The 18,162-nt window shown below is 36.6% G+C and overlaps 1 protein-coding gene across 1 annotated transcript in view; it reads left to right on the top strand.

Moving 5' to 3' along the window:
• The window catches only part of EYS (eyes shut homolog), a 900,402-nt gene that overhangs the window by 186,705 nt on the left and 695,535 nt on the right, over nt 1-18,162 (top strand). The window lies entirely within an intron of this gene.

The raw sequence follows: 18,162 nt of genomic DNA on the forward strand, positions 1-18,162 counted from the left end.
TATATAACTAATTGTGGTCCAATACTGTTATCCATGCAGATAATAATCACAGCTGTGTTGCACACTGCTTGAATTCAGAATATCTGTTTCCATTGCTTTCTCCAGAATCAAATTAGTAATATACACACAAGCACATTTTAATTTAAAACAAAGTTAGAAATGGGACGGTGAAACTGCAAAGTGGTGAATCATAGAATGGTAGGGATTGGAAGGGACCATTAGAGATCACCTAGTACAATCCACCTACAGAAACAGGTCCACCTGTATCAGATCACATAGGAATGTATCCAGGTGTGTCTTGAAGACCTCCAAGGAAGGAGACTCCATACCCTCCCTAGGCAGCCTGTGTCAGGGCTCCCTCACCTCAACAGTAAAATATTTTTTTCTTATGTTTAAATGGAACTTTTTGTGTTCCAGCTTCATCTCAATACCTCTTGACCTGTTGCTAGATACAACAGAAAAAGGGGACGCCCCAACCTCCTGACACCCACCATTTAGATATTTATAAATATTAATGAGATCCTCCCTCAGTCTCCTCTTCTCTAGACTAAACAGCCCCAGCTTCCACAGCCTTTCCTCATCGGGAAGATGTTCCAGCACCCTGATCATCTTGGTGGCCGTGCTCTGGACTCTCTCCAGAACTTTCCTGTCCCTCTTGAGCTGGGGAGTCCAGGGCAGAGAAGAGGGGGAGCAGAACCTCTCTCGACCTGCTGGCCATACTCTTCTTGATGCAGCCCAAGATGCTACTAGCCTTCTTGGCCACGAGGGCATATTGCTGGCTCGTGTAAGTCAATCTGCAGCCTGCATGGGGTTGTTCTTTCTCAGATGCAGGACTCTGCAGTTGACCTTGTTGAACCTCATGAGGTTCCTCTCTGTCCATCTCTCAAGCCAGTTGAGATCCCACTGAATGGCAGAAAAGTCTTCTGGGGAATCAGCCAGTCCTCCCAGTTTGGTGTCATCAGGCAACTTGTTGAGGGTATACTCTGTCCCCCCACCCAAGTCATTGATGAAGATGTTGAACAAGACTGGCCCCAGAACCGATCCCTGTGGAACTCCGCTGGCCTCCAACTCCATCTCGATTCTAAACCATTGAACACCACCCTCTGGGCTCTGTCATTCAGCCAACTCTCCATCCTTCTCACTGTCCACTCATTCAAGCCACACTTCTTGAGCTTTCTGATGAGGATATTATGGGAGACAGTGTCAAAAGCCTTGCTGATGTCAAGGGAGATTACCTGATTTGTACAGAAGTTCTTTGTTCATCCATGGAGACCTCGTGCCTCGTTTTCCCACTTTTCTACACATGGGGACACACCAATCTTGGGCTTTGAGGTAGTGGTGCTTGAAGACCAACTAGCTCTCTTGGAAACTTTAACCATCTAGGATCCTATCCCAAGTAGATCTTTCTGCTAGGATCCAAGTAGATCTTTCAAGAGGCCAAATTATCAGTGATCTCAATTACCAGGAGTAAGCAGCTTTTTACGTTGGCCTCATTCAAATACTTGCACTTACACAGATCTGTAACAAACATTTTATTTGAGAATGATAAAGTTAGTACACTAAGCTTATATAAATCATAATTTCAGAAATTAATGAATAGTGTTTTACTGAAAGAAGTATGTACCTTGTGTCTGCTAAATTCTGATTAAATTTGTTTTGAAATTTGTGGTTTAAGAACATTTTTAATACTACTTGCAAATAGACCTTAATTACAGCAATAGTATATAAAAGTCTCTTACTGCAAAATCTGACTTTATTTGCAAAATACTGCACATTAGAAAGTTCTATTAACAGACTGAACCATCCATACTTAGAAGAACATAGTTCTAACTTTGCTGAATATACTGTATACATTACATTCATAGAAGAATAAAATGGCAAGCAATTCTGTCTAAGAATTTCTCTCTCCTCATTGCTGGTAGCAAATGAAACAAAAAAAATACTTAACTCGGTTTAGCTGCACTTGAATAGAAAGGTACATGAAAAGAGATACTGATTTTTTTTTTTAATCTCCCAGGTAGCTTACCAACATGATAGAAATGTTAGATTCAAAACATGAACATTGCTTTTACCTCTTTTCAACTAATTATGTTCACTTATATAAAGCAATAACAAAGATTCTGCTGGAACTGGGGCTGTTTAGTCTGGAGAAGAGGAGATTGAGGGATGATCTTATTAACATTTATAAATATCTCAAGGGTGGATGTCAGGAGGTCGGGACATCCCTTTTTTCTATAATAGCTAGCAACAGGACAAAGGATAATGGGATGAAGCTGGAACACAAAAATTTCCACTCAAACATAAGAAAAAACTATTTCACTGTAAGGGTGAGGGAGCAGTGGAACAGGCTGCCCAGAGGGCTTGTGGAGTCTCCTTCCTTGGAGGTCTTCAAGATCAGCCTGGTCCTATGTGACCTGATCTAGGTGAACCTGCTTCTGCAGAGGGGTTGGACTAGATGATCTCTAAAGATCCCTTCCAATCCCTACCATTCTATGATTCTATGATTCTATGATTCAAGTAAAACAGTTAGAATGTAAAACTGGTGTAGAATTCTAAAATTGTCTTGATTGGAAAAGACCTTTAAGATCAAGTCCAAGCACTAACCTCACACCAACAAGCATTAAACCATAATTTATCAGTTAGTATATGTTTGACATATGCAGACATTGGAGTAAATACTAATCAAATACAAAAAAAAAGAAAATAAACCCCAACATTGTAAAAAAACCAAACAAAACTTAGGATCTAAACCTCACAGAACAGGTGGGTTTTTTGTTTAAAGTTTGTTGCCTATAAAAGTGAATAGTATAATATGGTACCTGATAGAAAACTAGTATGACAGCCTTTGGGACTGAAGAATCAGACTGAACAGACAAATGGAGGAAAGCATGAAGCATACTAAAGTGCCAGATAAAAACTTCTGTTTTTTTTTTTAACTGCATATTATGCTGAACCATGGTTCAGAGTTATTGTCCTTTTCTTTGACAATGTTGTGATATTTTATTAGGAAGACAAGCAGCTGTACATCAGTTGTCGATTACTTTTCCTAGAAGACCCAAACAACTATGGATGATTTCCAGGCATTTTTTTTTTGTTTCTTTTAGTTGTAACTTTCTTGATTGTAATTCATTTTTTCCTCACAGAAAATACATATTTTCAGTGTTATAAAACAACCAAATACTGATGAATAATTTGAGAATTCCAACCAAAATAAATTTGACTGTTAGATTATTAAAAAAGTCTAAAAATCGAATTTCGGAGTACTAAAACTTATATAAACATTATAGGCATTTATATAAGTGGCAGTAAGGAGTCCATTACCAAAAAAAAAATCAAACAGCAAAAAAATCATGGCAATATATTTTTTTAAAATTCAAGGCATTGAATCTTGATGTCTGATTTTATTTTTTTTTTTTTTTAATGAATCTCTGGTTTAGATTCAAAGAGTATTAAATATTTCAAACTTAAATGGTAGAGTTTTCTTTTTTCAGTATTGTTGTAAACAGTTATTGGCACAAGTCCTTGACCAGTAATTAGTATTAATTATAAGTAATTATAACATGGATAGTTACTGTTTACATTTATTATACTTCGTAATTGACTATATATTTCTAAAATTATTTCTGCCTCTGCTAAGAAATAGCTCTGACTAATGCATGTGAACTATATCCTAGATAATAATGCTGGTTACAGGAAGTATTTATTGATGATTATGTGTGATGATGGGAATTGTTCCTTTTTAGGAAATGCGGCTTCTCCTTTCATTTCATGTTCTCATATTTCATGTTTGTATAGCTCAATTCTCATATCTCATCTTTTAGAGTGCAGTTATAGTAATAATAAATAATTTTCTTTGTTTTTTCTGTTGTTGCACATCATACTGGGAACTAAAGGCATGAAGCATATATTGAGATAGGATTTATCAGTAGAAAAATAGTATGTATTTCATAATTAATTTGAGCTAACACAGCTTAATGAAAACATATCGTATCAGACAAAGCAGATTTAATGAGATGACCTGACAGATGGTGATGGAAAAATATTTTCTGCTGCAATTCACTCATTAAGCAAAATAAATCATTTAATGGAGCAAGTTCAGTTCTAAGAAGAAAAAAAAAAGATCTTGATGACACTTCAATGGTTATAGAAAATCAGGTTATTGACATAGGGAAATAGTTTTGTTTCTAAATATTTGCATGTTTTGCTTTTTGTAGCACACATCTCACATATCCCCTCCCCATCCAAAGGAAGCAGAAGATACAATATTTTGTGTAGCTAGATGTGCATGTTATGGCCAACTGTCAAGATGACTGAAAAAGACCTAGAGTTCTGTCTAAGAGAAATTTGGGATTTAAAAAAAAAAAAAAAAGATCTGTGAAGCAGCTGTTCTAATTTTAAGCTATTGCCACTTATTTGCTTGTCCCAGGCAAAACAGATGGGCAAAACTTTGGGAAGAAAACAGAAATTAATGTAATCCAACACCAATCAAAAACATAAAACCCAAAACATAACAAACAGAAAACAATACAGAATGGTACAATGATGAAGAGCACTACCAGCTCTTTAAGACCACCTTCTAAGCACTCCTCTTCCCAGGCTCAGAGGCCTGATCATGGTGTCTTTGTTTCCTCCCACCCTGAACAGTTCAGGGGGACAGGAAATGGGGGTTTCAGTCAGTCTTCTGATGGCTGCTACTGCTTGTGTCTCCTCAAGGCAGATGAGCTCCCTGCTCCAACACAGGGTCCCTCACAGGCTGGGCAGCATCCCGAGGGCTGCAGCTCCTCTCTGCCTCCTGTGACAGTTTCTGTGGCCCACAGGCTCTGCGACACTGCCTGTGCCACGGCTGCCTCCTAACAGAGTCTCCAGTCTATCTGGGTGCACTCATGTGGAGCTGCTGGTGGCTTTCAGTCCCCCTCTATGGGTTGCAGGGGCATAGCCTGTATTCTTGCCATGGGTTGATGAGTGGGCTGCAGTCCAGCACTCTTACTTCCTTCCTCTCTCTCTGACTGTGGGATCTGAATGGTCATCTCCATCTTGTACCACTCCTCCATCTCCTCTTCGGTCTCAGATTTGCCTTCTTGAATAGTGATGGTAGAGGTACCAGATTTGCCTGGCCAGGCTGGAGGTGGATCCATCTCAGACCTGGGGGATGTTTTGAGAACTGCTTACTGGGAGCAGCACTGCAGCTCCCTCCCTCTGTTACCAAGTGGCTCCACACAGTCCCATGACAACTAACTAAGAAATGAGTGAATATTCAAAGAATAAAAAATATATTAATTTGGAATTATTGTCAGTTGTGAGAATTTTTAATGATCTCATGGAACTTTGTTCTTGAACTTGTTATTTCTAGTATTTTAACGCAATAGAACATGCAAAACTCTTTCTGTTGAAATGTGTAGATGACTACAGAAATGGTAGTATAGGAATAATATGCAAATCTGATCAGAATTTCTTGGTAAATTCTACTACTTAGAAAAAAATGTGTTCTAAGAGAGGTGACTGTGGTGCTGTACGCATAGAAAAAATGAATCATGCAATAGTGACTCTTTCCTGACAGTGGGTGACAAAGAAGAAAACTTTGAGCTCAAGATGGATATTAAATTTGACATCACAATACTGATGAAGACAGAAAGACAGTCCCTGTAGTCATAAATAGTGTACTCATATATAGAAACATTTGTAAGTTGTCATATTTCTGTGACTGACATTGGAAGGTACATCACAGGTAGTTTTATCATCTAAGTTGTTTTAACATTGTTGAAAAACTGTAAAATGAAAAAAAATGGTGTATGGAAAATTAACAATTAACAATGAATTAATTTTAAAACTATATTCTCCAAAATATGCACACATTCACAAAGTTAAACCAGTCCATGGACTGTCAGTTTTCTTCAGAATAAAAACAAAGGAACAGTTAAACTTAAAATACTTAAGTCTAAGTACCAAAAAATGTTTAAGTCACATGAGCAAAGAGGTACTTATAATGTTGCCCCTAGTTCTGTGCAGATACCTCTTCTATGCACTACTGATTATACCAGAAACATTTTCAAAAATTATTAGACAATAAGGTACAGTGTGATACCATCAGATCAATACCAGGTCGCATCTGTCTTGACCTAGTTAGTAAGTTTACCACACATTAAATTCTACGAGGATCTACTACTGTGGAATCTAAATCTCAAAATCACCACTGCAGACTGAAAGCCTGGTAAACTTATTGTGGATTGTTTTCAGTAGTCAATACAGCAGATACAATATCATTCCACTGATAATGAAAAGTTGGGAAAAGGATTATATTTCTCAGATTAATCTGGGCTCTGTAGAACATCAAAGAAATGACTTGCACTTTGTTAGTGTCTATAACAAAGAATGGTAAGATGCAGCCTTGCCTCAGTTTAAGAAATCTGGATTTCATTCGGCTAAATCACTGTAATAGGTGACAACTACAGTACTTGGACTTTACAAATCTTCCTCTTTCAAAACTACTACTATGTAAAATTCTATTTTTTTCTATGGATTTGTTGATTATTTCAAGAACTCTGCTATTGAATTTCTCCTATTTTGCAGCTGCAATATTAGAATCAATGTTTAAAATCTGGGTAATAATTTTTGAACTGCTGAATAAAATACAGTACATTTTATCATGACATAAATATACAAATAGAGTATAGCTTATTTTCTTTGATATCCATCACCAAAAAAAATTAAATTAATGTTAATAATTAAATTAATATCTAATTATTAATTACATTAATACTATCAATGAATACAGGTTTAACATAAACCATACCTTTACAGTTACTGTATGAGCTAATTACAGTTTCCAGCAGTCTTTTAATACAACTATTCATCTACATTTTTTGTCAATATGTTAACCTGCTTCTTAAATTATATTTTTTTTAAATCTACCCACAGAGACATGTTTCCATAGACTTTTCTACTCTCCTGACAACTTTTTTTTTTTCTGAAATGTATTTTACAAATGGAAAATTGGTGCTTTTAATTTGCAGTTGATAGTATTTCCTCAGTGCTTTTAATATGAGTGTCTAAAACAACTTATGGCTATAGATATCTGTTACCTTTATCCTTGTGTGAAGACAAGGAAAAAATGAGCAATTTCCAAAGGACAGCTGACAGGGAAAAAAGAGCTGTTGTTTCTTTCATTCTAATCATACTACTGCCACATGTTAACCCCCTGGGGACATGCAGAGGTTTGAATAGAATTCTCACAGTGAATGGTCTCAGCAAAAGGTAAAGAGTGCAAACAAACAATGAATTATCTAGAAATGTAAAGCTGTTCTCTAGGTCCCAAGGGGGAATCAGGTATGTAACTATTTATCCACAGCAATTGACTTAGATCAAGGCAAGAAAAATTCTCTCTGCTTAAAATCCCAAGAAAAAAATCCAAAGAAACAAGAGACACTGAAAAAAAATAAACTAATCTAGTGTAAATTATGAAGATCACAGACTGTTAATTAAATAAATTTTGATAACTGGAAAGAAATGCATTTTCTAAAATGTGATAATGGGAAAGCCATGAGTATAAAGGCTGTCAAATTTCTGACATACCAACTGTCTTTAGTTTCTAGGGAGAAACCACTGAATTGGATAAAATTTACAGAATTCAAAAGCCAGTTATGATTACCTACAGAAGTGTATTTGAAGGAGAAAATACAGCCCGACAGCAGCTGCAGACAGGGAATTCAGAATTACTACATACTCTTTCTTATTTCTGCACTGCCATACACTTATGAAACCACATGCAGATGAGAAATGTATTCCACTTTCTACAAGGTGTAAAAACGTTAATTCATAACTTTTTTTTTTATGTTAACAGCTCATTACTGTGTTATGAGTAACTATCTTTCAAGTTACATAGTCTGTGCAATGTATCCAAGTCAATTTTGTCAATAAGCCTTTCTCCCACCATCCTAACAAACCAGCAACTTGTGTAAGCTTATGTGCTTGCAGTTATCAAAGGAACAGAGTTATATAAACACAAAACCTGAGGCTAAAAGATGAAATGAAAGGAATGCCATTGTAAAGTCCATTTCCATTTGCCTGAACTACACTTGAGACAAGACCTAAGCAAATTATACATATTGCCTGAATAGTAGAGCTATGTTGGTGAGCAAATGAACACTACAGTAACATTAAGGAAAGATACAATAATCTATATTATCATTCTGAGTTTCACAATTGCATCCACTGTTAGCTATTCAAAGTGAATATTTAATTTTCTTTGAGAAGCTGTACTGTCACTTGAATGTGAAAGTTTATGTTGGAATCATTGTCAATAGATGTCCCTGTGCCTTCCAAAAAAATAGCAGGATTTGTTGTTGATTTCTGGGTAGTGTTTACACAGTGCAGTAGAAGTAGATTAGGGTGTTAAGGGAGAGTGAAGCTAAGAAAAAAGAAGTAAGGATTTTAACATCTACAAGTAATTTGCAGAATATGTGTTCTGTAAACAGATGTTTGTATATACCTGGGGAACACTGACTAAGGAAAACATGTACCAACATGCATATCTTTCAAAGGATTGTTTCCTGGTCACATAGGGGTTTTTTTTTACTTTTTTCTATGGACATGCATTTAATACTGTATATCAAATAGTATGATCCACTATAACAGGATAGAAAATTAATATAATAGAAAATATTGTTGTCTAGAATCTTACCCTATAGATGACTCTGTGGTTGTTCATGTTAGATTTCATTTGATCCTTTTCCTCAAAACCATATATCAAAGTCATAACTGTTATATTTGGAGCTTTATAGTGAACCTGAGATACTTAAACAGCAAAGTGTGAACCAGGAGGATACATGATTGGTAAAGTAAAATCATAAGTACAAACGAATTATCAGTAACACCATGGGTCACATCATTCTAGTTTAAGTTGAAAAAAATAGCAAATACATGCTGCCCAAAGATTGTCAAGTTCTCTGGCAAAGCAGAAGAGACTTGTATACTAACACAAAGAATTGTCTTCACCAAACCAGTATGTTCCTTCTGTGGGGATAAGGGAGTGAGGAGAGAGAAGAGAATTTCTCTTTACCCTGTCTTTTTTCCTCATGTCAGAAAGCTGGTACATGGTACATCATCGACAGAACTTGTGCAGAAATTGCAATCATGCAGACAGAGCTCCAAGTTTCATCTCTAACCAGATGAGATTTGCCCTTGTTGGTGCAGAACCAGACCCATCAGCCAGCTGTCAGGCTGGGAATCAATCTGCTCTTTTCAGAAAAGTGGCAAGCACTGCCAAGCCCTGCAGGCCTGCAGTACACCCTACATCAGCCTGAACAGTCTTTGTGAAAAATCTGCTGCCATAGCTCCCCTTTACCACTTTATGAGTTCTTCCTTGAGAAGCTTCCTTGGGAAGTCCTAATGCTCTTTGATAATAGTTTATCCCCAAAGCTCTGGTTGAATTTATAGCTTTGAAGTATCTCTATGCAGAATTAGCAATAATCTTCAGAATTGAGCTCCATCAGTCACACTGCTTAGATCTTGCACCCTTAAGAAGGCCTCAGGCTTATTCTTAGAGGAGTCATTTGTATTTGTTGCATAAGAGGAGAAACAAGTTCTAGATAACTTATCCAGAATCAAAGAAGTATAGTTGAAAGAAAACATTACCTTGTTTAACAAATAAAGTTCTTTAAAAAGGAAAGTCACTATGGCTCTTTTAAACTTCTCTGCACTGAATCAATCAGCATTAGTTTCCTGAGTATAAAAAAGCTGTAAGGAAACGAACATTTAATATTTTTTACATACTATATATTAAAGGAGTTGGAGTGATAAAGATGTTATGAATATTTATAACAACCCTACCAACCATGTTAGAAGAAATAAAAATTGGCACCACAAAATCTACATCTCCCAGATGCAATTTTATATTTGTGTACAACATATACAATAGGTCATTGTCATTTTCCTTTTTAAAAAAAATCTCACCGCAAGTTTTCTCCCTGTGGACTATTTGAGCAATATAGTTCCATCTCTGTGAAGCCACTTTTATAACATCATTAATTGTACTGATATCTCTCCTGTATTTGGCCTTCCAGCTGACTGTTCAAACAGCAGTAGTTCAAAGTCAGATACTTCCATTAGTTTGCATAAGTTAATTAGTCCACTTTCTTCCACATAGTAGCAGTAATTTTACAGAAGAGTTTACATAAATTTTCAAATGTCCTATACAGTTTTTTGCTTCTTCAGTGTTTAATTCAAACTTTACCAAAAATAACACTTTCCTGCTTTTTTTATCCTATCGAAGTAAATGGCATCGGAGCACTCAAGATACATTTCAAGTCTGCTGTAACTTCTGAGAAATACAGAAGTTAATGAATGGTATACAACTTCATGTAATAAACTAAATCTCCTGCTTTACAATAGTTAAAAGAGTTAAAAAGTTTAATAGTAGTTACAATTAAATGAAAAATAATTAAAGCTTTGATCATGTAACAACTTTACATATCTTTATACAATGAATGTTAATTGATCTGTTAGAATAGTACATAATTAAATCTGGACAGTAAAATACACCATAAATAACCAACAAGAATGTTTTTTTAAGTTTTTAAACAAAATGTCTGAAGTTAGTCAGTAAAAAAAAGTCATAAGCCAGCAAAAATAATGAAAAGTAAAATATATAAAATTGGTAAATGTTACAGTGATAGACACGCTACATGATCAGCATGAAATATTGGGTTTTATTCAGCTAAGAATAGTAGTGTTTTTTTATTAGGTTATTAAGTTATTAATTTTATACTCTTAAATAGTTACTATACCAGTGACTGTATAACCTACAGCCAAGATGCTTTTAATTCATATGGAAAAAAAGGTGAAATATATAAAGGGAAATGAGAACTTGTACCTGAAGAGAGTGAAATATTCATTAAAAAGACACCACATGCATTCATAAGTGTCTGTAATGCAATTCCATGCTGTTCAAAATCAGAAAGAGAAATGCTAACAAGCAACTATAAAATTTCTTCCTTTTTCAGTGAAGAATTTTATTTTTTACTGCTTATAGGGGACTGAAAATTGATGTACATAAAAGTAGTGTTGGATACCAAATAGTTACAATGTTAAAAAAAGTAATTCTTTTAAAAATTCTTTATTAATGAGTGTTTCATTGAGCAAAGATCCTATATATTCAATAATATATAATAACATAAAAAATGATGTTGTTGCCTAACATAGCAAATAGGCAATTCAAACAATAAAGAGAACAGAAAAAAATAAGTATGTCTAATATTAAGAAGTTTGATAAATAGAGACAAATTTTATTACCTTTGGACAAGATTTTTAGTTTGTTTGTATGACTGCATATCATCATACAAATTGATAAAAAAATGTTTCTACTGGATATAAGGAAAAATATTTTCATTGTGTAGTGAATCAAGAACTGGAACAGGTTACTCAGAGATGTTTTGAAGACTTCAAACTTGTATATCTTCGAAGTTCAACTTAATAAAGTCCTGAGGAACATGATCTGATCTCATAGTGGACCATGTTTTGAGCAGGAGATATTACTAGCAACCTCCTGATGCTCCTTCCAACCTGAATTATACTATGTACTGTAATGTACACTAAATAACCAATAAGGCAATCTACAAGCAACAAAATAGAGAAACTTACAAATGACATGTTTAATTTTAATATTTTCAGTGATATAATGCCATTGTTCCTCATGCCTGCAGGGTGATGATGGAAAACTCAGCTTTAGTAAAACAGAATTTTATTTTTACAGAATAATATGATTATTGGAATTGGAAATATATTTTATATATAGTTTCAATCAGGAAAAGAATTTAGGTTTTCTGGTTTAGTAGACTTAAATAGTTTTTCTAGTTTTAATAGTATTTTTATGTTTTTAAGTTAGAGGAATACTTAGTACATGATATTTGTACTGTAGCTAGTACTTATTATCAATTAAATTAACAGTTTAAAGCTAGCTTATTTTATAGAGAATACTTACTTCATAGAGAATGATATTACTCACTGATATCAAAGACAGCAGGTGACTCTCTTTCTCTCAGCTCCAGATGGTAATTTTGAGGGATGTTCTTGCTCAAGGGGGAAGATTTTCAGACACACTGCAATGGAGAGTATGCAGAAATCCTCTTACACATGCAAAAAAAGGCATTGGGCTTTTATAGAATAAAGTGATTGACAGTCATCTTGTTGAATTTACATCTCTGTAGAACTAGTAGCAAGATCTATTTTCCAGGAACAATGTTGCAGCATTTAATATTTCTTTTATGTTGGCTGCAACACCAACCAGAACAAGTTAGAATATTTTTAAATGTTTTTCACATTGAAAAGTAATTATGTCAATTTTCCAAATAAGATGTCCTGATGGTTGAATGATCTTCAGCCATCAAGAATTAAACTGGCATCCCAGAATAACAAAGGACCACCATAACAGGCATACTCACTGCCAACTAGAAAACTTGAGCTTTGATTATTCACAGTTAAGAACAAATTAAACAAACAAGCTTATGTAACACCAGTTCTAGAAAACTATGAAAAGAAAGTAGTGGTCAGATCTTTCACAATTTCAACTTCCACTTCTATCTCTTTAGTCAGCTGGGGTCATTTTCTCAGCTGTGTTCCCTCTGAACTTCTTGTAACCTCCAACCTATCCACTCGTGGGGTGGGGTGAGAAGCAGAAAAGGTCTTGATCCCAGTACTATCAACATTATTTTGAGCACAAATTCAAAACATAAAAATATACTAGCTACTGTGAAGAAAATTAACTCTATCCCAGACAGAAATACCAGAGTAAGCTAGCTGAATTTGGGTCTTTTTTATCAAACCTATCAAATAATAGGTTAAAATCAAACCTATGTTCAAGATTTAACTACTTTACAAGGATAAGAAATTCCTCAAATCTCTTCTTTTCTGACTTTCCCATCTAGTAAGAAATGGGCTTCTTGAGATAAGGATGTTGGCCATAGAGATTGCATAAAAGTTCAGCCAGTCAACTCAGTACTGTGTACTTCTGAAGTACATAATTCATATGAAAAAAAAATCTTTAACTTGTTTATTGTCAGTAAAATTAGACATGCATTCTCCATGTGCTGTATAGATTTTGTTTTGCCTTCAGCATCTGTTTCCAATACTGCACAGCAAGTTTCTGGTACACATTATAGCTTCTTGCTGATTATTTTTCATCCTTCAATATCTATCCTATCTTCATCATCTATCAAACACTCAAAAATGCACATTTTAAATTTCCCTTTCTAGCTTATAATTAAATATTAATAAAATATCATTATTTTATAAAATCTGACAAAAAGGGACGTGGCAGCTGTTCAAACTACACAAAAGCCAAGTTCATCGTACCTCTCTCTCTGCAAGATCTGCACAGATAGAGTTCTACTTAATCAGAAGGCAGAGGAATACGCTATAAAAAAAAAAGGTATTTTCTGGTTTACCCCAATAGGTCCACCTGAAAAATAAAATAATATAATCTCTACTAAAATTAATTATTTAATTCAAACTATGATATTTTCTGCCACACCCCTAATAGTTTTACCTAAAATCAGGGATTCACATGAATAAATATATCATATTAGAGATCACAGAACCATACTTCGGGTTGCAAGATGCCTTTAAATGTCATCTAGTCCAGCCTCCCTCAATGGAGGACATCTTCAACTGTTCTGGTTTAGCAAGGAGCAGCTTTTGGCTTAGTAACAGGGGGAGCGGGTTGCAGTGAAGACCCGGTAAAGAGTTTGCGGACCCTCCCCCGGCTCCTGGGTTCACACCCACCTCCGGCCCGGCTGGGCCAATCTGGCGCCTCTGCGATCACTATTTAGGGGACGGGAATTTGGAATGCGAGTCAGGAGGTGTAAGAGGGATACAAGATGGAGGCGACCACGCGGACCCTTCAGCCAGAGGAGGAAGGAAGGAGGAGCAGTAGACCGGAGACCCTTCTGCAGGCCGTGGCGAGAATGCAAGCTGTGCCCCTGAAACCTGTGGAGATCCGTGGCAGGACTGAGAGCCACCAGCAGCTCCATGTGAGTGAGCCCGGACGGGCGAGGGACTGTGTGGGGAGACGGCCATGGCCCAGGCCGTGTTGGAGAGCCTGCACGCCGCAGAGCAGCCCCACACGAGAGGCAGAGAGGAGCTGCAGCCTTTGGAATGGGTGCACGTCGGAGCAGCCCGTGCAGGGCTGCCATGCGTGTGAGTTACCCCACGGACTCGCAGGGAGGACTGGTGTGGAGTTCACCCGTCCTGAGGAGGGACAGATGGCAGAAGCTATTGGGAGCAGACTGACTGAGACCTCCACTGCCTGCCCCCCCCGAACCGTTCAGGGAGGGGCAAGGTAAAAACCCCGGGATCAGGGCTCTGAGCCCGGGAAGAGGGGAGGTGTGGCGGGAAGGTGTTCTTAAAAAGGCTGGTTGGACTCTTCATTGACGTATTCCTCTGTGTTGTTTCGTTTTGGTTATGTTTTGGGTTTTTGTGGGTATGTTTTAGTTGATGTTGCATTAAATTATTTTCTGTTTTCTTCCCCAAACCGAGTAGCCTGGTCTGTTTTGTCCTGAACCTTAAGCGGCAATTAAGCCCTCCCTGCCCTTGAGCAATTCTCAGCCTCTTCGGTACTTGAGGCTAATCGTGGTCTTTGTTCCCTGATGGGCCTAAACCAGGACATCAACTATATCAGGTTGCTCAGAGCCCATCCAACCTGACCTTAAATGTTTACAGGGACATAGCATCCACCACGTCCACGGGCAACTTGTTCCACTGTTTCATCATCCTTATCATAAAAAAATTCTTTCCTTATGACTGGTTAAAATCTAACCTCTTTTAGTTTAAAACCATTACCCTTGCTCTATCACTACATGTCCTTATAAAAAAAAAGTATCTCCCCATCTTTCTTATAAGCTTTTATTAAGTACTGAAAGTCCATAATAAGGTCTACCCATGGCCTTGCCTTCTCCAGGATGAACAGTCCCAACTCTCTTAGCCTATGCTCATGGAAGAGGAGTTTCAGTACTCTCATAATCTTTGTAGTCCCCCTCTGGATCTGTTCCAACAGTTCCATATCTTTCCTGTGCTCCTTCAGAGATGAACACAGTACTCCAAGTGAAGTCTCACAAGAGCAGAGAGGTAGTATCAACTCCCTTGACCTGCTGTCATGCTTCTTTGGATGCAGCTCAGGTTATGGCTCGTCTTCTGGGTTTTGAATGCACATTGCAATCTCATGTCCAGTTTTTCATTTATCAGTACTCCAACTCTTGCTCCACAGGGCTGTTCTCAAAGTCTTCATCTCCCAGCCTGTATTGGCGTGGTTGAACCTCATGATGTTCACATGGGCCCACTTCTTGAACTTGTTCAGGTTCATCTGGATGTCATTACATCTCTCAGGTGTGTCAACTGCACCACTCAGCTTATTATTGTCTGCAAATTTGCTGAGGGTGCATGATGTAACTAATTTCCTAATTTCTTTGGGATATGAATCAGTGACAAAGGCCTTGCCCCAAGTTCAGAGTGATCAATCTCTCATAGTATCTGTTGATGTAAGAGTTTAAATTACAGTGGAATAGTAGCTTTCCTTACCTTGTTTAACAATTGTTATGTAACTATGTATACATATTTGTTATGCATTACAAATGATGGCTCATTCAAATAAAAAAATTTCATCTGAGGTCTATAAAGACTGAGATAGGAAGGGGAAAACAGATATCCTTTCTTGCTTGAGTACATCCCTGAAGGGGCTCTGGAATTCCTAAAAGAAGTCTGAAGCATCTGCAAAGCTAGACTGCCACCAGTGAGACCCCACACTTAACAACTGACCTATTCATAAACTACACTGCCACAACATGGAAGAATATTTGTTCTGGATTATGTTTGCCTGAGCAGCTGAAGAGGTACAGGAATTACTGTCGTCACAGAAGATACCTGCTTCAAGAGAAAACTGAGCCTCCCTTGCAGGTCCTTTAGCAACTTAGACTAGGAACCAAATGAGTAACGGGAGTTAGCCACTTTAGCAGCCATTAAGAACCAACAATGTGGTATAACATAAACAGTATGTGGTATACTGAATATCTCCAAGTAAGGACTTTGCTATCTCCAATATACTGTAATTGAAATAACATTGCTAAAGGAGAAGCCTAATCAAAGAATTTCTGCTGAATGCTTGCAGTCTGTGAACTGGGAAAAGAAAACCAATGTAAGCATCACTTAAGAGTTATGAAAATGGAATTTGAAGTTTCCAAATCTCTAACAGAGTGGAATTTGTTAGGTAGGATATCCATGTGACAAAGCAATGCAGTGAGTTAAAAACATGGAGTGGACTTTTTTAGTATCTTTTATAAGACAGTAATATCATTAAAATAATCAAAAAGGTTTACCCTGTACAGGACAGGTATGGTAAGTTACAATCAACTAATTTTCTCTTTTTAAGTTAAAAAAATCACTCACATGTCCTAGTGCAAGATAAGCTAGCAAGTTGTTGTTGTAAAGTTTTAAAACTTAGCCATTACAGACAAATCAGAATTTATTGACAGCTATAGAATGATCCTTATTTTCATTTTGTACATAATTTGAAAGAGAAATATCCTAAATTTCCCTTTTGTAAAAAGATATGTATTCCAATTGGAAGAAAGAAGAGATTAAAGAGATCGCTTCAAATATTTCTCTCAATCCAGTTCACTATGTAGCAACATGTATGTTAACTATGAACTAAGTTTCCATGTTTCTTGCAGTTATTATCTCCTCAGTTTGAATTACTTCCACAGCTTTACTTAGGAATACATTATACATACCGAAAAAATTGGAAGCAGATTTTTTTTTTCTGATATTAAGATAAGGATTTTATTTTCTTTATTTTAACAATTTTTGTAGCTTTATCAACAATAACAAAAAAGTACTTTTTTTTTTCATTTGGTCAACAGCATGATCTAACTTCTTTAGATTTTGTCATAAATCAATCATGCAAGTTCCTAACATTGAGAATATCTGTAGGAAACACTGAGAAAATAAACAACAGTAAGGATATGCACATCACTCAGACTGTTTTTGTAGAGTGTATGAAAAAAAAAAAAAAAGGAAAAAGACTTGGGGGTGTTAATCGACAGCTGGCTGAACATGAGCCATCAGTGTGCCAAGGTGGCCAAGAAGGCCCATGTCATCCTGGCCAGTATCAGAAACAGTGTGACCAGCAGGGCTAAGGAGGTGATTGTTCCCTTGTATTCAGCACTGGCGAGGTCTCACCTCAAATACTGTGTTCAGTTCTGGGTCCTTGTCACTTTAAAAGTGGACAGAGAGGGTTGGGAGCAAATAAGCCCCCTTGCATTCTAACTCTCCTTACTGAGGTTTTGTAAGCTTACAAAAATACAGGGCACACACTCAAGAAGGAGTAGCTGCTCCTTGGAGGCGGGTATCCTTTGGCATGGAGGTGTGTTTTGGTACTGGAGTTGTGGTGAGATGGGAGTCGATCTTTTCTCTCCAGTAATGAATGATAGGACACAACAAATGAGTTCAAGTTGTGACAGGGGAGGATTATTAAGCATTGAAAGGGATTGTCCAGGGAGGAGGTAGAGTTACCATCCCTGGAGATATTCAGAAAACACGTAGATGAAGTATTGAGGGATGTGGTTTGGTTTAGTTTGGTGATGGGCTTAGCAGTGTGAGGTTAGTGGATGGACTTGATCTTAAAGATCTGAGAGTAAGAAAAAACATAGGAGAACATGTAAGATAAGAGGAATTGACAGCAATCATATCCTGTTTGATGTCTAAGTTTTGAGTTGAGTAGGGGTTTTCTCTAAGTACTTTAAAAGTAGTAAAGCACCTTATAGACAGGAAAATCTTCATATGTCCGATCATCTTATCAGGCAATTGAAAAATGAGAAGGAAAACAAAAGGTTAATGTAGCAATTTTCAACAAAACTATGGGTATGTTGTTGGAGTGATTTCAATTCAGCTGAAAAAATTAACTAAATGTTGGTAGAAAGTGTTGACTCAAGAATTCCTAAGACTTGTCTTTTAATTATCCTCAAAAGAATTCAAGTAAAAACTGTAAATAGTTATTTAATTCCTGTTCTTGCCAATATGTTTCAACCCAAGTGCAGCAAAACCAGTTTGCTAGATGAAAAGTAAATTTAGTCTTCACATTTGATCTCTGAGAACAGATTTATTAAGTGAAGTTATATCCAC

The sequence above is a fragment of the Colius striatus genome, chromosome 2, assembly GCF_028858725.1.
Source record: "Colius striatus isolate bColStr4 chromosome 2, bColStr4.1.hap1, whole genome shotgun sequence".
NCBI lineage: Eukaryota > Metazoa > Chordata > Aves > Coliiformes > Coliidae > Colius > Colius striatus.